The following is a 7,785-nucleotide window of genomic DNA, read 5'->3' as shown; positions in this document are numbered from 1 at the left end:
GAGGGTCTGTTTCTAGCACTATTGGGGCCTTAAAAATTATTCCAGCCCTTTATTTTACAGATAGGAAACATGACCTACTGCTAGGCACATGGGGAATATTCAATTATTAAAATTTTAATCTATAGGATATTAGAGTAGGAAGAAGTCATAAAGATTATCTAATTCAGCTGCTATACTTTTAGTAATCAAAATAGCAAGCACTGGGACTTCCCTGGTGGCGCAGTGGTTAAGAATCTACCCGCCAATGCGGGGCACATGGGTTCGAGCCCTGGTCCGGGAAGATCCCACATGCCGCGCAGTATGCCACAACAACTGAGCCTGTGCTCTAGGGCCCGCGTTCCACAACTACTGAGCCCGAGGGCCACAATTACTGAAGCCCACGCGCCTAGAGCCCGTGCTCTGCAACAAGAGAAGCCACCGCAATGAGAAGCCCGTGCACCTCAACGAAGAGTAGCCCTCACTCGCCGCAACTAGAGAAAGCCCACGCACAGCAACAAAGACAACGCAGCCAGAAATTAATTAATTAATTAATTAATTTTTAAAAAGCAAGCACTTATATATCATTTACTCGGTGCTGAGTAGTCATCTAAGCCCTTGACATAAAATAATTCATTCAATCCTCATAACTTCGTGATGCTATTATTATTGTCCTCACCTTGGAGTGAGGATGTACCTCACTTTTCCCATGAAAAATGAGACACAGAGAGGGTCAATCATTCCAACGTCAGAAAGTGGTAGGTCCAGATTCTGAACACATGCTCTCTGGCTTCAGAGTCTGTGTGTGTCACCACTGTGCTCTACTGACTATGGAAAACCAAGCCCCTGAGATGGGAATTGACTTGGCCACGATAACGCGGCAAATTGGTGATGGAAGGTGGATCAGAAACCCAATTTGTTTCTCTTTCCACTCAGCTTCACTATGGTTCTGTCTGTATGTATCACAGATGTGAGTTGTGCCTGTCCTTGCCTGATGTTCCCTCAGAAGCAGACATTCTTCTGCTGACAGGTGGCAACATTCTTCTCCCCTTTGGCTGTGGGGAATGCATTAAAGGATGGGGACAGTGGGCCCTTGATCTGTAGCTTCTGGCCCAAAAAGAGTGAGACCTGCCTCTAGTGACCAACTGTAGAGGGCCAGGGACTCCAGGTTAGACCATGGGTTAGAGTATGGGCCTTCCACCAGCACCTTCGTGAGAGAAGATTGCACGTGCGGTACATTTTTCAGTCAGATCACGTCCCTCTGAAATGCACCAAGGCTGTTTAAAAGAGCTTGTGGGTGAGCAGCTTGGTAGGAAACATGGAATCTCGGAGACAGTGGTTCTCACACTTACCCTGAGCCCCTAGAAGAAATGGTACTCTTAGCAGAACATGGTGAAATATTAATATATTAATGGTGAAATATTAATATATTAAAATACATAGTGTTGGGGGCTTCCCTGTTGGCGCAGTGGTTGAGTCCGCCTGCTGATGCAGGGGACACGGGTTCGTGCCCCGGTCCGGGAAGATCCCACATGCCATGGAGCGGCTGGGCCCGTGAGCCATGGCCGCTGAGCCTGCGCGTCGGTAGCCTGTGCTCCGCAACGGGAGAGGCCACAGCAGTGAGAGGCCCGCGTACCGCAAAAAAAAAAAAAAAAAAAACGAAAATAAAACCACACCATAGTGTTGTACTATGCCACATCTAACAGACTCTAGAATCACAGGCACCAACGTTTTAGAAAAAAATATTGGGAAAACTTTAAAATTGAGAAAGTTTTATTTTATTTTATTTTTCTTTGAACCACAGTAAGATGGCTATTACTCAATTTTCATGGCAGAACACCTTGATCCAGCTGGGAGAACACCAGCCCTGCTGAACCTGGTTTGAAAACCTCTACAATAAGTGAAGTATTCAGAAAGGACCTCCTATCCCGGGCGGGACAATAAACAGCAAGTCAGGGATCAGCTGGAAGGTTTTAACCCTGACAAAGAGAAGAAAAAAAGAGAGAGAGGGAGGCAGCTGGCATGAGCTGTTTCTATTGCTCCAAGTCTAGCTTGATCTCAATGACTGTGGTTTTTCTCATACAGACCACAGTCACGGTCACAGGTATTATCAACCTCTCATTTTTCAGAAAGAGGAAATTCCTAGGAGAAGAATGCATTATATGTAAGTGCAACTTCTATATACCCATAAGTGTATCTGGACAATGCTTGAAACATCCTGGAACATAACTAATGGATGGGCTTGAGTCCCCTGAGCCTTCCCTGGGTCGTTCGGGAAACAGTTAAGCAACCCTTTGCTTACTCCCTTTTACAAGGTAAAGATTCCTTTTACGGTGCAAATAATCATTCCCTGACTCTTCTGTCTTAAAGATCAGATTTCTGTGCATTTCATTTTTGGAAAGTAAGAAAATGTGTAAAGACAACCCACATTTGTATATCCCCTGTCCACTTCACCACTCCTAACATGGCTGCTGATACCACCACTACCCCAGAGACTCTTGGCTTCCTCTAGGTCCCAGGTTGGAGGAGGCCTTGGCCACCACGAGTCCCAGAACCACTACCACCCATGGGAATGAAATGATTGACTCTAAACTCCAGATGGATACAAACTTCCTCATTCCTTAGCTCCCCATCTTTTTTTTTTTTAACTAACCATTTTATTTTTTTTAATTTATTTTATTTTATTTTATTTTTGGTTGCACTGGGTCTTCGTTGCTGCACACAGGCTTTCTCTAGTTTCAGCGAGCGGGGGCTACTCTTCGTTGCAGTGCGCGGGCTCTAGGCGCACAGGATTCAGTAGTTGTGGCATGTGGGCTCAGTAGTTGTGGCTCAAGGGCTCTAGAGAGCAGGCTCAGTAGTTGTGGCACAGGGGTTTATTTGCTCCGCAGCATGTGGGATCTTCCCGGACCAGGGCTCGAACCCGTGTCCCCTGCACTGGGAGGTGGATTCTTAACTACTGCGCCACCAGGGAAGCCCCTTAGCTCCCCATCATTCATTCATTCATTCTTTCTTTCCACAAATATTTAGCAAGTGCCTACTAAGGCCAGGTACTGTTCTCTTCGTAGGTGCTGGGGATACAGTCGCAGCAGACTGGATCCCTATTCTCATGGAGCTTTCCTTCTAGCGGGAGGAGACAAAAAACAAATGAATACATGAGAAGATAGTTGATGGTGATAGGTGCGATGATGGCAATTAGAAAAGGGGACAGATAGGAAGCAACTTCCTCTCTGAGGAAGTGATGTTTACATAGAGACCTGAATGACAAGAAATCAGCCATGCAAAATATATGAGTAAAGAGCATCCAGGCAGAGGGGACAACTAATGCAAAAGTCCTAAGGCAAAAAAGCAAGCTCACTGTGTTCAAGAAACAGCAAGCAAGTCAGGGAGGCTGAAGCCCAGTGTGTTGGAGGAAGAGCCTAAAGATGACATCAGGGAGGGAGCTATGCCCTAGCTGGTGCAGAAGCTCGTAAGCCAGGGTGAGGAGTTTGGATTTCATTCAAAGTGTAATGAGCACCTTTGGAAGATGTTATGCTTGGAAGCGGCATGATCTGATTTATGCTTTTAAGAGATCATGTTGGCTGCTGGATGGAGAATAAATCAAGGGATCAAGGGATGCAAGGGAAACCACTTAGGACGCTATTATAGTGGTTCAGGTGGAAAAGATCCGTGCCTTAGACAAGGATGGTCATAGTGGGCTACCGAGAAGTGGAAGGACTCAGAAAATGTTTTGGAGTTGGAGTACCCTAATGACCTGCCTCGGTTCCTTCTCCATGGTTTATCTGCAACAAATAATAATCCAAAACTGACAAATATGTATTGAGCAGCTACTACATGCCAGGCACTGTGCCTGGAAGTTACCATCCAGAGAAGACAAACCCACCTTCTCCTGTCCTACTGCCATAGCCAGCTCTGGGTTGGGGAAGCTACTGCCCATCCCTAACCCTGCCCCATTTTCAGGGCCATAGGCACATCCCTCACCCCACCCCTGCACTCTACTCCAATGCTAAGCTGGAGTTGATTGGGGGGGGGGGGTGTTTACAGTTGGACAATTGATGCCATAAAAAAAGAGTCCAAAGTCCTCCCAAGATCTCAGAGCAAAGACTAGGAGAGCCCAAAGCTCCAACAGCGGGGAGAGGATGCAGCCAGGGCCATGAAGACGAGAGAAACCTGTTGGTGCCCACACCACTGCTCATCATTCTCAGAGTTCCCAGAGCCCAACCTACCAGAGCCGCCATCAAGCCAGACTTCTCAGTCTTCTCTACCACCCGGTTCTGCTGCCCCAATACCCTCAGTCTCCCTTAGATTTCTGAGTCTCTTGTGCCCTCTGGTGTCATGTTCCTGATACTGCAGCCCATAGTTAATCTCCCCGGCTTGTCGCTTTACAATCTACAACCCAAGCTGGGGGCGGGGCAGGGGCCAGTATGGGAAATTTTAGAATTCTGGGAAGGGCTGGGAATGTCATTGCATTAAGGCAAAGGGCCACGTCAGTTTCTGAGACTCAGAGACATGAGGCGCCCTCCATCTATTGCCAGATTCATCTTTTGTTTATGAGTTGAACACACTATTTTTGAACATCTGTGTGCTTATCCAGCCACCAAGATGTGCAGAGTTGAACGAAGCTCAGATGATCAGGCACTCCCACCAAGGGCTGTGAGTCTGGAGCTGGTGATGTGAAGAAGCGAGAGCACTCGAGAATTCATTCTTCTGTCAGTGGCAGTGCAGCCAGTGACAGTGGCAGGACCCCCCGAACCAGACTCTTCCATGGCTCCTACTGCCTAATTTCCCTTTGTTCCTGCCTGTTTTTTAAACCTGGTCCTCTGGCCTTTCCATCAATTCTATGAGCAAGTAATTCCCTACCCTCCCAATAAATGTCTCTTCTGTTCACAGTAGTTGGAGCCTGTTTCTGCTTTTGCAACCAAGAAGATGACAGGTACACTGGACAATTGATCAAGCGTCTCTCAGACTTAGTTTCCTCCTTGGTAAAAAGGGATGATAATGAATTTCATATGCAAGGCTGTTTTACTACATAAGTTTATTAGTTATCTATTGCTGCAAAACAAACTACTACACATTTAACATCTTAAACAGCACATGTTTACTATTTCATAGTTTCTGTAGATCAGAACTCTGGGCGTGGCTTAGCTGTGTCTCATCTGAGGCTTGAATGAAGAAGACTCTAATTCCAAGTTCAGGTGGTTATTGACAGAACTCAGTTCCTGCAGGTTGTTGGACTGAAGGTCTCAGCTCCTTACCACATGGATCTCTCCAACATGGCAGCTTACTTCATCAAAGCCTGAGGAAGAGAGTCTGCTAGCAAGATGCAAGTCACAGGCTCCAGTAGCCTAATCACAGAAGGGCCATCTCATTACTTTTACTGTGTTCTATGAACTAGAAGCAAGTCATTAGGTCAGCCCATATGCCAGAGGAGTGGATTACCCAAGAGCATGAATACCAGAAGACGGAGATCATTTGGGGTCAGCTTGGAGTTGGCCTGCCATAATGAGATAGCTGTTAGGTATAATTCCAGTCCTTTTTCAGAATCCCACTTCCTTATTTTTTTTTCGGGGGGTGGGGGGGCAGTGGGTCGCACTACACGACTTGTGGGATCTTAGTTCCCCGACCAGGTATTGAACCCAGGCCCACGGCAGTGAAAGTGCAGAGTCCTAACCACTGGACCACCAGGGAAGTCCCAGAATCCCACTTCCTTCTTGAGGGCTTTTCAAGTCCCTCCTCAACCCAAGCTCTTCAAAATCAACCTTTCTTACAAATGAGGAAGCTTGATATACTGCGTATTACATGGAATAGTTTTAGTTGTTTTGGGAGGATAATGTTATTTTGGTGTTATAAAATAAGAAAATGTTCTTTTTGACAAATACTACTGAAATTTTTAGTGGTAGAATATCATTATGCCCACACTTTTCTTTAAAATAATCTAGAGTAGTAAGGAGAGAGTCATAGGCCATTCTCCCATTTTTTCCCAAAATCCCTGGCTAAGTAGTTACTATGGAAAAAGTTGGCTTTGCTCTTGCCAAAAACGGTCCAGGAAGTCAGCTTTATATTAGGTTGGTCAAAAATCTCATTCGGGTTTTTCCGTAACATCATATGGAAAACTCCGAATGAACTTTTTGGCCAATACAATATATGTGTATAAGAGGTAAGACGGACTAAAAGGAACAATGCTTAATAAATATCAAACTTCCTCATCTCATAAGCCTCCGGGGGCTCCCATTTTCGGGCTGTAAATATATGTACATAGATATATACAAATTCATTCAAATTCTTCTATCAACCCTGAACAGAAGGATGTGGGGTAGAGGTGGTTGTCATTGACTTATAGATATTGTCATCAATTAAAAAAAAAAAAGGTGGTGTTTATCATACGGCATTTCCCCTTCTGTATTGTGCTTGATCCTTCAGATCAGATCAAGATCAAAAGAAACGATCCCAGAGAAAGCCCAGGATGGAGAACCAACTCCCAGGAATCAGTTATTGCTCTGCTCATTGCCAGCACCGTCATACACACGTGGGGGGCAGATACTCAAGACAGAGATTCTCTTTTAACTTGGTTTTGACCCAGGTGAATCTCAGCCCTTAGTTCCGGACTTGGGCTTAAGGGAAGGGACGGGAGAAAGTCACTTCAGTCACTGCTGGCTTGGCTCCGGCTGGCTCCAAGGCTCCGCAGCAGAGAGCAGGAAGCACAGAGTCTCTGCCCAGTCTTGGCCCCAGGAAGAATGATGACCAATCATGGCCCTTGCTTTCTGGGCCTCTTCTCTTTGGTCTCCTCACTCTTCCCTCCAGCTCTCCTCATTCCTCTCCTCCTCTCTAAGGTAACAACCTCCTTGATTAAGAAAAATGCCATGAACGCCACCTTAACCAGGTGACCACCTAAAATGGGACAAACTGACATCACTCGTCCCCCACGGGATGCACTAAGGACACTATGTCACCTGTCGTATTCCTACCAAAAATGTTTAAACTGAATCTGATCCCAAGGAGACAAATTGAGGTATATTTCTAAAACAATTGGCCTGTACTGTTCAAAAATATCAATGTTATGCCAGGGAAAAAAAAGTGCATCTGAGAAAATGTTACAGTTTTAAGGAAACTAGAGAGACATAACTAAATGTAATGCATGATGCTTGATTGGATCCCAGGGGTTTTGGGTTTTTTTGTTTGCTTGTTTGTTTTTAAAATTTTCTTTATTTTATTTTTGGTTGCGTTGGGTCTTTGTTGCTGCAAGCGGGCTTTCTCTCGTTGCATCGAGAGGGGGCCACTGTTCATTGCGGTGCACAGGTTTCCCATCGCGGTGGCTTCTCTTGTTGCGGAGTAGAGGCTCTAGGCACGCTGGCTTCAGTAGTTGTGGCACGCGGGCTCAGTAGTTGTGGCCCGCCGGCTCTAGAGCACAGGCTCAGTAGTCGTGGCGCATGGGCTTAGTTGCTCCGCAGCATGTGGGATCTTCCTGGATCAGGGATCAAACCTGTGTTCCCTGCAGTGGCAGGCGGATTCTTAACCACTGCGCCACCAGGGAAGTCTGTTTGTTTTAGTCATGAGGACATTGTTGGGACAATCAGGGAAATTTTCAACAGACTATATATTAGATAATATTGTAACAATGTTAAATTTCCTGAGTGTGACAACGTTTTGCGGTTATGTAGAAATGTCTCTGTTCTTGGTAAATACGTGATGAATTATTGAGGAATGAAGTTGCTGTCTGAAACTAACTCAAATGGTTCAGCAAAAACATACGCTACGTAACAAATGTGGGGAAACTGTAACAACCACTGAATCTAGGTGAAAGGTATATACCGT

The sequence above is a fragment of the Tursiops truncatus genome, chromosome 11 (assembly GCF_011762595.2).
Source record: "Tursiops truncatus isolate mTurTru1 chromosome 11, mTurTru1.mat.Y, whole genome shotgun sequence".
Lineage (NCBI taxonomy): Eukaryota > Metazoa > Chordata > Mammalia > Artiodactyla > Delphinidae > Tursiops > Tursiops truncatus.
The sequence above is the reverse complement of the archived record's forward strand: the minus strand, read 5'-3'. Positions refer to the sequence as shown.